Source organism: Cavia porcellus, unplaced genomic scaffold (genome assembly GCF_034190915.1).
Source record: "Cavia porcellus strain 051 isolate PalLab524CR breed Dunkin Hartley unplaced genomic scaffold, mCavPor4.1 scaffold_2, whole genome shotgun sequence".
NCBI lineage: Eukaryota > Metazoa > Chordata > Mammalia > Rodentia > Caviidae > Cavia > Cavia porcellus.
Window position 1 is genome coordinate 85,922,735 of NW_026947485.1, and position 19,104 is coordinate 85,941,838.

Genomic DNA, 19,104 nt, shown 5'->3' on the forward strand with positions numbered 1-19,104 from the left:
TGTCAGAAAACACACAGCTAATTTTCCCAAGACTAGTCTGTTTAAAATAGACAGTTTTTTTTATTTATAAATATTTCATGCAATGAGTTTTTATATTGCAAATAAGTACCTATTAATTCTTTAGTACTTAACTATTTATTATTGTGTAGCTACACCTTTGTTCTGTAAAGTATAAAATATAGAAATAATCTGTTTTGTGTATTTTGGATAGATCTTGCCCAACATGTAAACCACAAATAAATGTGGTCACCAAAATTTCCATCAATTTTTTAAAACTTTAGTGTCACCAAAATATTTGCTTTGGAAGACCAGGTATAAGGAAAATGATTCCAAATAGTTTCTTTTCTGAAAGACCAATGAGTGTCTTGCCCAAGATTCATGACTACCCTTGATAGACTGGTTTATGTGATGAATTTTAGGGAACCGAACAGAAGATTACCAAAAATTGGCATTATATTATTGGTGAGAAAACTGAAGAAAACTGTATATCTTCACAGATTTCTAACAGTAAGGACTTTCTTTTTTCCTGAAGTTACTGGCAGCTTGGTTTTCTGCTCTGACTGGAGTAAAAGCCAACATTTGAGTGTCCTTTTGGTTTAGGGACTCACCTTTAGCGAGTACTCCTCTTGGAAAGAATGTGAATAAAGGGAAACGCCTACGAATGAGGTCAAAGAGCACAATTGTGTTCTAGCTCTTACTTTGTGTGACTCTGGACAAATCATATTACCTCTCTGAACCTCAGTTTTTTCTTCAATAAAATGTAAAAAATCAATAAAATGGAAATAATGTTGCCCATCTCAGAATACTCTTGAGGAATGGTACTTTGAAGTACCACAGAAATACATATATTTTATGTACGCAAAATACATATGTTAATGCACAGAACATGTGATTGTTTGATGATACATATTATCTCCTAGAAAGCAATTTTGATGTTGTGAAATTTGTTTATATTAAAGTAATAGCTGAAAACCTACTAGTTTGACAGTCCTTAGGGAATGTGGCACCATCTGTATTTAACATTTCAATCCATACAAGGGACTTTTTTTTTGACAAAACGTCCACAGGGGATGAGTTGCAGGGTGGGAGCAGGGATGGTGTTGCTGTGACACTGGTCATGGAGTTTGATTTGTTTGGTTGTGCACATGGCTGGATATTCCCTTTATCTTTCACTTTCATATAGTTCCTTCCCAAAGCTGAAGAAGTCATAGGAGACCACATATAACAGAAGACCATGCTTTGACCATGATTATTGAGTAGGATTTGACAGTTACGCTTTTTCATGTGTAAACACAAGTTGTATGTGGAATACAATGGCAGATTGACCGTAAGCTCTTATAAAATTGGATATCTATTTGTCACATAAGGATTGGGAACTTCCAGCAGACTACAAACCAGTCTGGGAGGAGGCATAAGAATATACCTTTGGTAGGTAAGGACAGATATGGCATAGCACCTTTCTGAGACGGCAGTCATTGTGCTAATGCATTCTTTTGGATAAGTCTGAAATTGGAGCAAGGAAAGAGACGACACAGTGAAATATTTTTCCTGCTCTTTTTACAGACGTAATGTGGGGGCAGTGTGTCATGGTAGGCACTGTGTTACCTCTGTATTTCCTGAATCCCTGCTTGCCTTCACTTGAGTCATGCTTAGTCAACAGCTCTGGGTTCTGATGATATGAAATTTATGGTACTTATCATTCTGTTATACTACTAGAAAAGAGCATCTGTCAAAGAGAAAAACTTTTTTTTTTTTGATAGTACTGGAGATCAGACCCAGGATCCACACATGCTAGGCTTTACCACTGAACTACATCTCTGGGCCTCAGGAGAAAACAATGACAATAACAACAACAGCAAACAATAACAACAAAAAGCCACCCACAATTTATTGGTTTCCTCTTAAAAATGGTGAAATATAAATGGGAAAAGACATGGAAGAACTAATACGAATTTTAAAATAGCACAAAAGGGGGAATGACTTCCAGGTATTGTATTGTCTAAAAACTAGTTCTGGACCAGAAGAATTCTCACCAGTCCCACAGCAAAATGAAAAAATGAGTAAAATGTAGTGAAATTTTCATGGTGCTTGTTTTATTAATTTAAGAGCTACATTTTCTTCTATTATGATTTTTCCTAATGTAGTATAGTAAAAGATGAGTGTGTATGTCAGCAATAGTAGGTAGAAGTTATTTTTTTTCTTTACTTGAAAAATAACAAAATTGGCAACTCTATTTGGGGATCCCTGGGGTGCTTTTGTTTGTTTGCTTACTTTTTGGTACCGGGAATCAAACTCATGACTTCGTACTTGTCAGGCAAGTGCTGTGCCACCGAGCTGTATTCCTGGCCCCTTGGAATGCTTTTTAAAATTTTACTTGGCCACAGATATCTAGGAACTTACTCTGTCATTAATCAGTTCTGTGATTTTGAGAAATCACCTAACCTCTCTGTAAAATGGAAACTTGACTCTAGATTCTGTTGATTCCATATGGTTGTTTTAATGTCAAGAAGGTTTTGTAGGGGCTGGGGATTTAGCTCAGCGGCATAAGCACCTGCCTTGCAAGCAGGCAGTCATGAGTTTGATCCCTGGTACTGGTAAAAACGAAAAGGACAAAAAACAAAGAAAGTTTTATAAAGTTTATCATTTTTATAAAGTACCACTAGCAAAAAAAAAAAAAGTGGCTAATTCTAAAAATTATTGGCAGAAATTGTAACAAAAATTTGTAATCTTTTCTGTTCATTAAATTGATTATCATAATTGGCAGATATAATAAAAGGACGGAATATAGAGAATAAGACAGAATAAATTAGAATGCTTATTAATTTGATCACCGTGTCTTCCTAATGAATAAGGAAATTTATCTTCTACAAATTCTTGCTTTTTTCTTTCTTTTACATTTTTAAGTTGTTTGGTCAAGTAGGTAGTTACTGTGTGTTCAGGACAGCTGTTGAGCAAGGGAACATACATCCAGAATTAATACATAAATTTTTTAATGCCATTTACATCCTGCTATCCACTGAGCTTAATGCCAATCAGGTTTCCTTTATGGAGCCCTTTCTTTGGGAATTTGATAAAATTAGAAGTTAACTGAACAGCTCCATAGAATAAAGAAGGGACAGTTAGAAGAATTTATAACATTGAGCTAAAGAACTGATGCTTGGACATTCCAGTGTAAGATGGGTGTTATCAGACTCATAAACCTTATTTGTGAGCAACCATCATAGACCATGTTGGTGGAATGAGCCACTGATTTGATCCAATTTGGCATTTCTTTGAAGTTCTTGTCATAGGATTTTTAATAAAAACATGACTTTATTTTCAGTTGTTAGCAGGTGTAATTTTTAGTTGTGGAGACATCCATTTGAGTTCAGGGATATAAAACTCTGAGACATGTGCACTTTATTCGGAAATTATGATTCTTTTCTCCAAAGTAATATATCAGTTGGGCGTGGTGGCACCCTCATGTAATCCCAGCACTCAGGAGGCTGAGGCAGGAGGATCGTTCCAAGTTCAAGACCAGCTTGGGCTGCAAAGTGAGCCCACAACCAGCCTGAAACACATAGCGAGATCCTGTCTCAAAAAGAAAAATGAAAAAATAATTTAAAAAATAAAATATATAAGAAAAGTAGCAGATGCACAACTAATTGAAGTTTTATGATTAATAGAGGAAACAATAGGCTGAAAGATAAATTATATGAGAATAGAAATGCAGAGCATTCTCGCCTTTCAGTTTAGTTACAGAGATAGTTGAAGACCCCAGGGCTGCCCCATCTGTAATCCGGATGGGCTGGGTGCCCCTGGTAGTGCTGCTTTGGAGCTGTGAGAGTCCACTGTATACAGTCGTGTCAGGTCTTTGGACCACAGTCTGCACCATTGACTGACCCTGTTCTCGCCATAATTGAGCACCCCAGTCTTGCATTGGCCCTCCTTGTCTCTGCTGTCACTGAAGGCTGCCTTCAGGCTTAGTCTCTGAGTCTTGACAACAAGGTGCCAGCTTTCCATGAAGAGAGAGTCCTCTGTCTTTCAAGCAGGGCCTGTGTGGGCTGCTGACGACATATGAAAAATAATACACTGTTCACTGATCATTTGCTATGGATCATATATTGTCCCCAGTATTATATATTTATTACTTATTTAATCTGCACCACACCCATTTTACACATGAAAAAAAAATACAGTGATGAAGTCATTTATCCACACTTAAAAGCTGGAAAATAGTACAGCCAGACCATCTGATTCCATATTCTTAACCAATAGTCTACACTAAAATGTGAATGGGTTCCACATACATATATTTTTTTCCAAAGTGATTTTTTTGTAGTCAGAGTATATCATGTTCTCACATTTGCTAATTTCCTTTTCCCTTAACTTTATTTTAAAACTATAGAAAACTATGTAGTGAAGATACAGGACTAAACAAGACTAGTAAGGGGTCTATTCTCAGGCAGTTTATATGTTGGAGGAAGAGAACGCGCAGGGTGAGACAGGTACTTTTAAAATCAATGAATGAGGGGCTGGGGATTTAGCTCAGGGGCATAAGCGCCTGCCTTGCAAGTGTGTGGTCATGAGTTCAATCCCCGGTACAGAAAAAGACAAAAAAAAAAATTAATGAATAAATGGAAAAGGCCATTTCAGATACTGGGTAAGTAAAGCAGGTTTATAGAGTGACTGCTGAAGGTTACAAAGTTTGGCCGGTCAGGAAAAACCCACTGGAAGAGCTGTGGATGTTAGCTGAGTATTGATGGCACAAAGATGCCAGAAGTAAGCAAAGCTATGACAGGGGATTCCAGGATGGAGGAGGAGCAAGCTCAGGGCTTGGGATCAGGTATTTGTGATGTACAGGCTCAGAAGGAAGAGCAGAACAGTGAGAGTGCGGCGAGCGGGGGCACTAGGCTCAGTTAAGATGGAGCCAGTGGGATGCAGGTCATGTGGGAGCCAGGGGCTGGGAAGGAACCGGATCTCATTCCAAGGAGAGTGCGACATTACTGGAGGATGCCCGGAAGGCAAAGAACCTGTTCTGAGGTGTGGAGGCCAGGAACTGTAGAGTTGGTGGACAGAAGAGCTGAGTTCAGAAGTTAATCATAGTATTGCAAGATGTGCTCCTTTGCCAGTTGAAACCACTGATGGAGAAACCTTATGGTGAAGATGGAAGAGAAATTGTAAGCAGCTTAAAAGATGTTTAAGAACAAAGAGCTTGCAATTTATTATTATTTATAACAATTGGTAAATTATTATTTAGAATAAACAGAACTCCCAAAGATTCTTCCTTAAGGACATCCTTAAACAAATGGGGACTCAGTGGTCTTTGTGCATGGAAGGAGTTTACATAGACATGACCAATCCATCTGGCTGGCAATAATGAACATTTGTGACTTTAAATCTGGGCTAAAAATCAAATTTATGTTAATATATTATTGATAATGAAACCCAGTTCTCAGAGTTCCTGACAGGCGTAATAAAATACACTTGATCTAAGCCAAAAAGCCAAGAAACTATTGGGCATAATAAAATAAAGAGAAGAGTTTTGTAAATTGCCTTCCAAAAATATAGTATTGTCCTCTCTAATTGTTTCCAGGAAAGTTCTGAGTATAAACATACATTGTCATGTGTGTTAATTTTATATCAGTCTAAAGAGGAAACAGATCCTTGCTCCTCATGGTAGGAATCAAGACTTAGCAACATTGTCATGCCCTGAGAAGTTGTTAGAAATGCAGGTTATTAGGTCTCACCTCAAAATCTGCAGTTCAGCAGGACCAGTTGTATGTACATTCAGCTGGTATGAAGTACTCACCTGACAGTGGGAGCATTTAGTGGTTTTTTATTTGACCTAAATAAGTCATTCCATTGACTGTCATATACACTATATGTGTATTTATCTAAACATGTGCAAAATATTGGACAGTTATGCATAGCTAACTACTACAACCCCTGTAAAATAATTTATAAGTTCCTTGCATAAAAGAAAATATCCTGTATTCCCAACAGTGGGAGGCTGAGGCAGGAGATTAACAAGTTTGAGCCCAGCCTGGGCAGTTTAGTGACTTAGAGAGAGGCTGGAAATGTAATTAATGCCAAGAGCCTGGGTTCAATCACCAGGACCAAAAAAGGGAGAATATTTTATTTTTAGGCAAATTTTGTTGTTGAGTTGGTAAGAGGAAACTCCTTATATTTCTGACTACAGATTTTCTTGGTCAGTCTCTTTTTTTTCTGTAATAATTATCTCTTTTTAAAACATAAAAATTCAAGTTTTACTTTAATTTTATGATTTTAATACTTTGTTATAAGATTTTAAGCATCTGATATTTTCCATTTTAGAAATATGCTTCCACTGGCTTGCTTTGTGTGATATGCTCAGATTATTTTTGCTCTTATGGTTGCTGAATTGAAATTTGAATTCTTTTGACCTCCCAGAGTTAGAAAAATATATGGGGTATTTTTTCTTCTGTAAAACAAATAATTAAGCATTTTAATAATTTGCTTGTACCATTTTCTTTTTGTACTTTACCTAGCTCTTTTTAAAAAATTCTAACAGGAAAAACAATCAATAATGATATCTGCTTACATTTTATTTTAAAAGCCAAGCAAAATTTGTTCCCTGTTCAGAAGATTATGAATAGTTTATAAAATTTAAAGTGACTTCTACTGGAGTTTGCATCTCGAATGTCCCATTGGCCCATCTGTTGAGGACTTGGTCACCACCTCGTGATGCTGCTGGGAGGTGGTGGAATCTTTCAGACATGGCATCTAATGGGAGGAATTTAGGTCCTGAGGACGTGGCCTTGCAGGGAACACCGTGTCATCCACCCTACTCCTTCCTTCCTCACTGTGGGGAGACGAACAGCTTCCTTTGCCACACATTTCCAGCCGTTATGATCCATCTTACCTCAGGCTCAAAAGCAACATCAACAAATAACCATGGACTAAAACCTGATAACCCTTTCTCCTTAAAAGTTCATTATTGTGGATATGTTGTCACAGTGATGGTAATCTGACTAATAACTTACTTCACGTCTGAGTCTTAAAATCTTGGCTAAACTGCTGATGGAATTTTCCTGAGCTTGCCACGTGGTTATTTGGAGATGGTGGCGTATAATAGCACAACATGCAGGGCTGGGGATTTAGCTCAGTGGCATAAGCACCTGCCTGGCAAACACAAGGTCATGAGTTTGATCCCCAGTACCAAAAAAAAAAAAGTTTGCACAACATGCAAACTTATCACAGTCTATCCTTGACTTCTCGGTATTTTTAGCTGTTTTATTACTTTAATCAACTCACTGTCAAACTCATTTAGAAAATGTAGCCTGTTTGAGAAGTGTTTATTGAGACAAAATACCTGTCAATAGTAAAGCCAATCATTTTATCATTTCAGTAATTCCTGCCATACATGAGGTCTGATCAAACATCATGGTGAGAATTTAAAATTTTCTTAAGGATGCATTATGGTAAAAGACACATTGCTTAGTAGCCCTCAGAATACTTGCACTCACTTCAAACACACATATCTTGTCATCCTTACCACTTTTTGAAGCAGTTTGGGTGTCCTCTTTTGCAAATACAGTATGTTTAGTTGTACTGATACAGCTGCCTTGATGTCCTGAAGTGTTAAAAATGTTTACCTTTCATGGTCATTTTGACTCTGGAGAAGAGCCAGAAGTTGCCTAGTGCCAGATTTGGTGGACAAGGCAGATGAGAAGCTGCCGTGATGTTTTTACAAGCCTGCCTTTCTGGTGGATGGCACCTGGCAGCATCAGTCACCGTATTTTTGATCATACCTCCTAAACACACTTACACAAAGGCTTTGTAGAACTGCTTCAGAAAGTGACAAACATGTTGGAATCCGTATTTTCAAAGCAAGGAGGGTATTCTGGAGGAAACTAATGATAGTATATCTTTTACTATAATATTCTCATTTAGACATCTACTTTATGTTTAGGTCATATCTCATATACTGACATTGCCTTCTCTTTCTCTTACCCTCTTCTTTTTACCATTATTCCCTGTTTCTTCATTTCTTCACTCTCCCTCCCACTTATGTTCCTATTTTGAGTGCTGAATATGCTAGGTACAAGCGATGGTTTAGTTTGAAAATGTACACAAATACATTAACTTATAATCTATAAAAAAGATCAATGGGGGGGCTGAGGGTTTAGCTCAGCGGCATAAGCACCTGCCTTGCAAGCAGGCAGTCATGAGTTCGATCCCCGGTACCGATAAAAAAAAAAAAAAAAAAAAAAGAAAGAAAAAAGAAAAAAAGATCAATGGGTAATACAAGGTACCATAACAGGAATCAATGCCTAAAAGTATTTCAGTAGTTCTAAACTAGGTTAAAACTGAGCCAACATCTTCAGGAAATACCAAAGTTTAGATTTTACCTCATATATTGGTAAGTCATTTTTAAGACATCAAAAGATAGAATCAAACCATTTACTGTATGTTTCTTGTCCTCACAGCCATTATCATTTGGTAAAGAATGAATTTCTAGTTCTCTAATACTGGTGAACGTGTGTGAAAGAAGGCAAAGAACTATGTTTCACTCATTCAGCAAGCTTGCACTGCAAGGATGCAGAAGTAGCAGGGCGCAGCAGGTGTCGCATTCCTGGTTTATGTGAGGAGAGCATGTTGTGTGTATGAGTCCTGAGTCAGGTGATTACGCTAGACTGTTTCACGGAGGCACAGTTACAGTTCCGGAAGGCAGTGCCATCTCCTAGACACTACGAATTAACGCTTTAAGTCATTCTACAGTAGTGGGAGAGAAAATAAGGCTATACAATTGAGTCTATATTAACATCTATTTTATTCCACCATATTTATTTTAGAGAAATTTTTTCTATACGAAGTCTTAAACTTTTTGATGCAGATAGTTATCCCTAGAAAAAATTTCTCTATTCAGTATTTTGGGTGGCAGAAAGTTTTCAGAATCTTAAAGATGTTTCTACTTGAAAAGGCATTTTTAAAATTCTAAATAGAATTACTGGCCCATGTCCTATGAGTGGTAAAAAAAAATTTACACATACATTTACATTATTTCACACATACTTTGTAATTACAGGCTATTAAGGTTTTACATTTCCAAAGTATTCTTTTCTAGGAAGAATAGAGGAGGTTGTCATGTGGGGTGATGCTCCTATAGAGTATTTTCAAGCCGTTTTACAGTTACTTTATGAGGTTCTGTGAGATATTGGTGAGCTTCATAATGGTAGGAAAAGGATGGCCTTCAAGCCCTATTTGGAGAGCCTTCTCTCTAGGTAGTCCAAGTGAATTCATGGAGTTCATTTTTAATCCATGAAAAAGTATTATTCTCGGTTTTAAAGGTATCTTACCCCATAATGCCTGGCACTTTCCCAGTTGGTTTGTAAGATATACATGAAGCCTTCCTTATTCCGCTGCGTCTTTGTGAGCTGAGAAAGAATGACAACCAAAGCGGGTGGCTGAAATGCCAATTTACTTTCAGATATTACGGCGAAGGATGGTTAAGCTTGCGACCTTGATGCACTGTACTTGTATAACTTCCTTTGAGATTTTTTTTTTAATCAGGTTTATTTTTCCTTTTGAGTTTGACTTGTAGTGCCCAGAAGTTTTCTTTTCAGTGGTGTTTATGTATTTAACAGAATTTTCTAAGGTGGGTGCTTCAGAATTTTCACAGCATGGGTTCACATTGGACTAAGACTTTGTGTACGACTTATATCAAGTGGAAAACTTGATGGGCATGAGCTTTAAAAATGGCTTTTTTGTGTGCTGCGCATTTGAAGCTTTCGTCTGTATTTCCTGTTGGGCTACAGTGTTTTCCAGCGCTACCACAGGAGAACAAAGTTAACATTAAAAAATAATTTTTTATTGAAGAATATGTTTTTCCAGGTAAAGTCATTATCAAAGAGGCTGTCGTGGTGGGTCATCATTCATGTACCGTGCTGTGTTGTCCTTTTGCATCTTAAGATATAAACTCTAAGTGATAGTTAAATAAATATCTATTTATTTAAAGAGATGAAGAAACCATCCAAAAGCCAAATAAAGAAAAAGGCTTTTTAAAACTCCCTTTTGGAGGAAAAGAAGGCAATGGTGGGTAGTTCTGCCATTTCTTACGGTTTCATTGATTCACTAGCCTGAGATCCTGGGCCATATGGACAGGTTGATACCTGAATTCATGGAGAATACCTTTGCAGGGGAGCTAATTTTCTTTGTTTCCATTTTTGAAATTATTTGCGATAGATGGCACTTACATAAAGAACCTTAAACAGAGTGGACCTTAACATTCATTCATCATGTAATTTGGGGGCCCTAAAAATTTGAATTTGGCTCACTAGATTTAGACTGGGCCACAGTTCATCTCTGATACAGAAAGAAAAATGGTGCCATAAATTAATACTATTAGTAAAATTTGCATTTGGATATAAAGGAGAAAGCAACCTAACTTGAAAAGGAAAGTGGATTTTATATTATTTAGGAAGGAGCAGACCTTGGTACTGTCTTAAGCAATTAAAACATAAAGTTCCTTTAATAAGCTGCAATGTGTTGGCAAGACACCTACAGGGGACATAAACAGTTATAAGTGCCTCCTTAAACTATGTACATATCTATTACTTCATTCTATCAATCCATAGACTAACTTGCTTGAAATGGAAATTATTTGATCAGGTTGACTAGATTAATGCCCTGAATACTTTCCAAAAGTGCCATTGACTTTCTCCAACAAAAATGAATATTACAGGGCTGGGGATTTAGCTCAGCGGCATAAGCGCCTGCCTTGCAAGCAGGTGGTCGTGAGTTCGATCCCCGGTACTGATAAAAACGAAAAAGACAAAAAAAAAAAAAAAAAAAAAAAAAAAAGTGAAAAATGAATATTACATGTTAATTTGATTCCAAAAATGAATCAAGGCTTTTTGTTTTCCTCTTTCTCATTAATGAACTTTTGAATTACCTATACCGCTCAGTGCTCTATGAAGGTCTGCTGTGGTTGAGGACCTGTTATTAAAACAGGTAAAAGCATTCTGTCATAGGAGGACTACACCAATTTAAAGGGCTCGGCATTTTTTTCTAACTGGTGTTAGTTTGTTAGCCTAGGACTTATACAGAATTGTCTAAATTTTTTATGTAGGTAAGTTAAGATGATTGACTAGAAAGTCTGTGTTAATAGAAAAAGAGAACCTTTTTCCCCCCAACACTATGACTCTAAAAGGGAAGCATGGAGATGGACCAGATGTCTTACTGCCTCACTGATATTGTCTGCCAGCTGTGAATTTTCTTACTACAATGAATCCCCTCATTTTTATTGCTCTGTGCAAGGTATAGTGTTTCATTTTTCTTCCTACTTGGGCTTCCTGTAGAATGCACACCCCATATAGTTCTTTAAATTCATACTGTTGTGAGAACAAGTAAGTCTTTCTGTTCTCTCCTTTGTTAACTGTAAACCTTGTGGAGCAACAGTTCTTTCGTGCCCTCGGTAAGTTGCTGGACTCTGTTCAAATTAAACACTGTAAGATTATCAGCAGGTTACAAAGGTGGAGTGTATCTTTCTCTTCTTCATTTTTGTATAGCGTTGGCTTGATCTGAAAAATGCTAACAAATTCGAATGAACTAATCATCTCACAACTACTCCTAAATTGAGAGTTCAGGTCTTTCACATAGAAACTAGGGAGAACACATGTACAATTTTTGTTCTCCTTTGAGAATAAAAAGAGTTACACATATAAATGTATAGGAATTATTTTTTAATTCATGTACTAAGTCAGATCAACTGTCTTTCACCTGCAGTGAAGCAAAATGGAATGTCTGTGGCGCTGTGCAGCTAGACAGATCTGGGTTCAAATCTTGGCTCCGTTACTTAATAACTCTAAGACTTGGGGCAAATTCCTTAGCTTTTCTGAGTCTTAGATTGCTAATATAAAAGAATCTTTGCAGGTCTCCTGTGTGGAGGTTGTTATAAGAGATAGGCGAGGTAAACTATATGGCTCTCATAGGTGCTCAATGAATTTAGTTTCTAGTTGTAGCATTTGCCTGGTGGTATTAGCTGCTGTAACAAATAAAACCCCAGTTCCCAGGGGTGAAGTTTAATTCTTACTCTGGGAACAGTGTCAACACACGTGTTCCAAATGAGCAGACAGCTTTTCTACACGGTAATTTAGAAATCCAGGCTTTTTTCACGCTTGTGGCTCTGCCCTGGACGGAGCTTGGAGCCTTCTTCATTTTCTCAGCAGACAGGTAGAGAGAGTGGAGAGCACACACCCACTGGAAAGCTCTCGGTTGACCTGCCTACCATCCACAAGCAACAGCTGCCTAGTGTACTGGCGCCCCCTGGAGGCAAGGAGAGAGGAAGTGTAGTTGCTGCTGAATGTCCACTTTCTAATCACTTCGTACTAAATGAATGGAGCACAAACTGTACTCTTTAGTTCTTGCTTACTTCACTGCCTCATAAGCAAACACTAAAACCCCAGGGATTGATAATATGATGGGAAGATGGAGGAGGAATAGATAGCTGACAGACTATATCAGTGGTTATAATCTTACAGAATTTGTGACAGACAAAACTATTTCTCCAGTATCTCTGTTCTATTAATAGATATAAAAGAAGTTCAGTATCATTTGTTTTATACCAGGGGTTTATCTTCATTTACTTCTCAAATTTATTTATATTCCTTAGATCTGTAACAAAAGATACTTCCGCTATATGTGCTTATATCTAAATGTTGAAATAATTCCAATCATCAAATTTATACGTTCCATTTCTAGAGGATGTGCTAAAAGTACCTTGCAAATTTTCACAGCCAAGAGAAACTCCCAGAAACATAGCGGTTTAGTGTGTGTTACTCTGGATGGAGTCCTGAAACAGAAAAAGGACATTAGAGAAAAACTAAGGAAATATAAATAATGATGTGATTTTAATGTATCGATATTGGTTCATTAATTGTGGCAAATCTGTAACATGGAGTAAAATGGGATCCTCTGTACTATCAGCATAATTTTTCTATAAATCTAAAACGTTTAAAACAAAACAAAACATTTATTTTAAAAATGCATGGAGATAAAAGTCATTCTCATATTTATTGAGCACCCATAGTGTTGTGTTACCTTTGCCGCAGACTTGTCTCGCCTCATAACTATTGTAGACAGGTTCTCTTTTATTATGATCTGTGTCTGTGTGAACATATCTTGCCTCGAGTTTGGCACAAGTAAGTGCTTTTGGACTATGTGCTTCCCCTTTCCTTTTTCTCTTCTCCTTCTCCCCCCCCCCTTTCCTCAATGTTCTTATTAATGCCAAAAGGAACCGTATGTACTTCTACTTGACTATTGGATTAATTTTACTTGACTATTCTCATTTTCCAGACTATGGGAAGTATTTTATATATGTGGATATGTTCCAGTGTTTGTGGGTTCTTCTCTATGTCGTCATTAAGCTGTGTAGGAGCAAATTGTCCATTTTATTTATGAGAAGAATGAGTTAATATTTTTCCTTTTTTAATCTAGAAAAATACAATACTATGATAGTAATGATTGTTTAAGAATAATGGAGTAGTGGGACTATGGATAAATTTTCCTCTTCTGAGTTTTCTAAAATGTTACATTTAATTTTACAATTAAAAATAACTATAGATTTAATAATGCCTAGAATCTATTCTAGAAAAAGTATTTCACACTGTAGTTGCTCAAATATATGAGAAACACACACACACTCCCTGTATTTCGGTTATTTTTGTTTGTCCTTATTTAACTGCTCAAGTTGAGTTAGGATTCATATCTAAAGGTCAGTGCTTCAGAAAATTCTACTGTAAGAAATTAAGAAAGAAAGAAAGAAAAAGCTCTGTTTCTTAGCTACCATGGCAGTTCTTTGTAGTATTCTGTTTTCCTAATGGCAATTTCCTGGTTTCTCTAATACGTTGTAACCATTTTAGCAATATTTATATGTGAAGATAGGAACTTCCAAACCAAATTTGTTGACACTTGAGGTCTTATATTGACCTTAGTAGGTATTAACTTTTTAGATCAATAAAGAGCTGTTATTGACCTCAAAGAAAAGTCAATATCTGCTTGTTAATTTGCAGCTTGAAAATGTTATACATTTTGTTCTTCATTATTACCTTACTTATTTTGGTCTTTAAAAAACAGTCTTTACTGTTTATGCTGGAAATCTTCATGTCAAGATCAACATTTTAATTTGGGGGTTTAAGGAGATAATCATTTTCCATGGTGATCATTCATGAGTGGTTCATTTTAGTTGCTTATAAAATTACAGCTGACTGGCATTCCTGTGACTCAAAGTAGAATACACTTAAGTATATTTTATTTAATGTAGTAATTAACATCTGAGAAACAATTTTAAGTCATCTACACTTAATGGAATACTTTAAACATTATACAAGAGAAATTAAAAGAAAGGTAGATTAGGATCACGTAATCTGAAAGGGCATTAATAGTGTTTGCTTTCCTATGTATAAATGACAAGGTCAGTGTAATGAATGTTTAGTATATACTTTTCAATGAATAAACATTTAAAGCTGTTAGGTAATGACTTTTGTGTGCATCTAAATCTTAGAGACCTATGCTTCTAAAGTTTTATTAAGTATTTTAAATTTTTTAAGTATTGGTAGAGAAATGGTTTTTTATAACCTTATTGTTTGGTATATTTACATGGAAATGTCAGGTTTTGCATAACTTGAAATGTCTCAGAATTGCCTATTGCTAAAATTCAAATGTCAGAATAATACTTCTACACATACATGACTCTGATATTTCAACTTTTAAAAACCTCATAAATGATTCAGTATTAGTTTGGCCTTGTAATGATCTATGTTTGAAAAGAAACAGTAATTTAAACCTGATTGAAAGTAGTGCTCTCAGTCCAGGCATACGACACTAAGGATCCATTATTGGGCTTTTTTAAAAAAAATTATATCACCATTCTGGTGAAGAATTTGAGATTTCATGGGAATTCGTTTAGTATTTCATTCACACCATTGCATAAGTAACACTATTTCACTTTTAGGCAAAAAGATTGCATTGTGTTTTACCCAAATTGTGGTTATTAGTTAATTGTGGAGGTCTCAATATTTGAAGATAAAGAAGGGGTTGGTGGAAGAAGAAAGAAAAGAAGAGAAGAAAGAAAACTTAAAGAGATGAATGTTAGGATATAAGTTATCAACAGAAGCTAAATGGGCTACAGAAATACACCTGATGAGCCAAGTGTGGTGGCATATTCTTCTAATCCCCGTAGGGCTGAGGCAAGAGGATCACAAGTTTGAGGGCAACCTGGAGTACATAGGGAGATCCTGACTCAAACAGCCAACCAACCAAACAAACAAAATAGCCCTTCTACTATTAATTTACTTTTCCAAAGTTTTCATAGCATCTATCTATTAAAAATTTGAAGTCCAGAATGAAAGCTGGAATGAATCATATGGATGCCAAACCTGACTTTGTCCTTTTACATAGAAAACTCAATCTTGACATCCACTTCCTATTTTTTGTTACTGATTTAAATATTTTATTTGAAAATCCCCAATACTATTGACCATATTGATACTTTGAATAAAATATCTTCCTTTGTACCACATTTTTATATTATTTTCTTTCTTGGGGAAGAAAGCCTCCCTCCAAGGGACCCTTATCACTTGAACAGCCTTATTTTTATGCATTTTAGTAGCCTATTTTAGTTTTTCTACTAGGACATTAAGTTTTGACAATTATAAGATGTCAGCATTTCCATGTGATAAAATTGATACGTTTAGGATCTAGGTCATAGATTGGAGTATGTACCTTGACATGTTCCATTTTTTTTTCTTTGCTAGGAGATTGGTGGAAAATAAGCTCCATAAATTACACTGTATTGCAAAATTATCTTCTTATGTTCAGGAGTAAAGATAATATTGAATGATAATAAAGCAGTTACAACATGAAGACTACAATCAGAGTTAAAAATACTGCTCAAGGTTTCTTGTAACCTGTAGAAAACTTCATTTTGGAGTGTGTTTAAAATGGCCTCATTTTACGCAGGTGATTATAATATTTAATGTGTATTGCAATTTGAAAGCAACATTACTAAATGATTTCAAGGACCATTTAATATTGTAGGAGATACAAATGATACTCATATGTATGCTTTACAAACTTTGGAAGAGTAAATTAATGGTAGAAGTTTTATTTTTCTAGAAGTTATATTTCTATATGCCTTTTGACTTACCTTGATCTTGTGTTGTGTGTATCTCATATATATTTGTATATGGAAAATTGTTATCATTTCAAAAAAACTTCTCCTCTACTGGAATTGTTTCTGTAGTTCTTGCTTTATCCAATGAGTCCATCTCTGTCTTTGGAAAACTGAATATGAAAGGTAAGATCAAAATGTCTACTATGTACTTTACTCTCCTGAGATACACACACAGTGAATCTTCTTTTCCAGGGCTGTATCATGTAGTTGAAGAAGCATCTGTTGCTTTAATAATTTTATTTGTGCCTCCATTCTTGAGTTTAGTCCTACTGTAACAATTGTAAAGATAAGAACAGAGACTTTCCTGAATACATGGAAAGCTTTAAAGTCAACTCTAAGAAGAAAATGCTTGTATATTTTTGTATGTACCCACCCTCCAACCCCTGTCTATGTGTGGCTCCTGGCCTTGTTGTCATTATCCTCACCAATAAATCAGGGTCCATTTATTGAACATATGATATGAGCACATCAGTGTCACAAAAGTACTGTACTGGTGGAGACAAGGAAACCAGAGTGTATGGCTGTGTTAGCCTGGGGACTCAATCCCAAGGAATCAAAAATCTAACGGTGTTATACAGCAGGAATTAGTAAAAGGATCTCTTTGTTTCCTAATGTGCAAAGGAACCTGTCGTCCTTTACTTTTTAAAAAAAATCATCACTCCCTTTAATAAATAGTTCTGTGAAAGAAAAAAATAATATTTGAGAAGTTACTTTTTACTTCACACTGAGAACTTGGAAAGGATAGCTCGCTGATTTCAATGTATGTAAATATTTATCATAGACTTCCTGTGTAGCCATTACTTTAGGCAATTCATCCAGCTGAATTGCCTCTAAGACCATCATGAATGAAGACTGTAGAGGTTTATTAAGATGAAAATAGCCCATTAAGAATTGATTGGAATGAGTGTAGAGAAGCAGAGCTTGAGCCCTGGTCAGTGAAGCTTTGCCTAGTAAAAGTTCACTTGGAGCGGGGTATACACTAGCACCGCAGGCCCCAACTTTATTAGTGTAGAGATAAGCTGATTAGGTCTTGTCAATCAAAGGTGCCCATATCTCAATTGAGAGATACACACTCTCTCTCTCAATTTTTCTTTAAGCATTGAAGCAGGCAACAAAGAAAGAGATGTGTGGTATGCATCCCTACGGTTGTCACCATGCAGGGTGCAAGGGTCCTGTGATGATGTGATGACTGTATTAAAGAGTACATCAATTTGTTTTAAAGTGTTTTGATTTTTTATGGTGGCATTAAGAGAGAGAACATTGTGGTTGCAGCTTTACTAGAAAGCAAAGAGTTCTAGAAGAAGAAAAAAAAAAGTGTTTCTTTGAAGCCTACCAGGGCTTTGAATCTTGCTGTGCCAATGGGCGCTTAAGTGCTCCTGTAACTGGCAACCTCAGATCCACCATCAGCTTAGGAACTGCCATCCTCCAAATTATTCATTTAAAGGAATAGGAAAGAAATAGGTAAATTGACCTAAGCTATGTTAATGATTATTGACCACAATATTTTATCTTGTTATATGACTTAAGATTCTGGATGAACATGCATATTGGTTATTCTGATGTGCACTGATTCATTTAGAGAGACTAGAGATACTTCTAAATATTCCCTAAGTACAGGTTGGTAACAGTGTCCATTTAATTGTTTTATAAACAATTACAAGTGCCTCACCTTGTATGTCTGGAAGATAAACCTGACTCAAAAACTATAGGCTGTCAAAATGTAATCCTGTAGGGCTTCAGCTTGAGACCTCATCGACTCGTCAGTGATGAAAAAGGTAGAACGGTGGTGTAGGGGAAAACCTGGCCTTTTGTTCTTCACATCTGAAGTTTGCTCACTGCAGGCCTCCTTCCCACTTCAAATACAGCCACAGAAAGAGTGCCTTCCTCTTCGCGCCTCACCCTATGTGCACCCCCTGTGCCGCAGTCCTGCTCAGCCACGTTTGCACTGTGGACGATCTCTTCATCAGCTGCTTTTCCCTTCTCTCCATCTTTTTTGCACCAACCAATCAGGCAGCCCTCTTAGGACAGACTGGGGTTTACTTCGGTGAAATGTTAATTCTGCACACACAGATGCAAAGCCATTCTAGGTGATGCTCGTGACAGAAGAGAAAGGGATTTGTGTTCCCAGACATGGGTGAATACCTTTATTGGATGTCCTTTGAGAAAACAAAACATTGGAGAGATGAAGATAGGGCAAGGAGTGTTTTTGGAACTAGAAACGGTATTCCCATTTTATACAGTGCTGATCATCAGTGGATTCACACACGCTTGCGAGTATCTAAACAAGCATGTGCCTGTTGTTAGGGCACGTGAGAGGGCAAACTCTAGTTTGTCACTTGAGTTCTCACTGGCCCTGACGAGGGATTGCAGCGATGAGTGTAGTGCATTGGGTGCCTGGTCTTGAAAGCCTTTTGGAATCATTAGAAAGTTTAGAGTCAGTAGTACTTAGTAATAGGTATACTTTAATATTTATTTTCTACTCAAGATTCTTCGTTTTGAGATAGTTTATTCCTGAATTTATCTGTATACCAATTAAAGTCTTTAGAATTCTTACTGATTTGTTTAGTAAGTAAATGTGACTTCACAGAAACACCTTTTTTTTGGAGATTGAAATCATGACCACACACTTACCAAGCAGGTACTGTGCCACTAAGCTATATCCCCAGCCACAGAAATACCTTTTTAAAAAACATAATACTTACAGATGTTGAACATGTGTTTTTCTTTTGTGTACAGAACTTGGCTGAGCTCCTTCTCATTGTTTAGGTTACTAGTTTAATAGTGACCGCATATCTAAAGCTGGCTTCTCCTCCTATCTTGTCAGGCTCTTCCCTCTCATTGCATTAATTATGATTAAAGATATTCAATTACTCAGTTTTTGCTTGTCTTCTGGAAAAGAATGTAAGCTT

The 19,104-nt window shown here is 36.5% G+C and overlaps 1 protein-coding gene across 12 annotated transcripts in view; it reads left to right on the plus strand.

The window, feature by feature from the left end:
- Vti1a (vesicle transport through interaction with t-SNAREs 1A) overlaps positions 1 to 19,104 on the plus strand; it is a 370,470-nt gene that overhangs the window by 96,717 nt on the left and 254,649 nt on the right. The window lies entirely within an intron of this gene.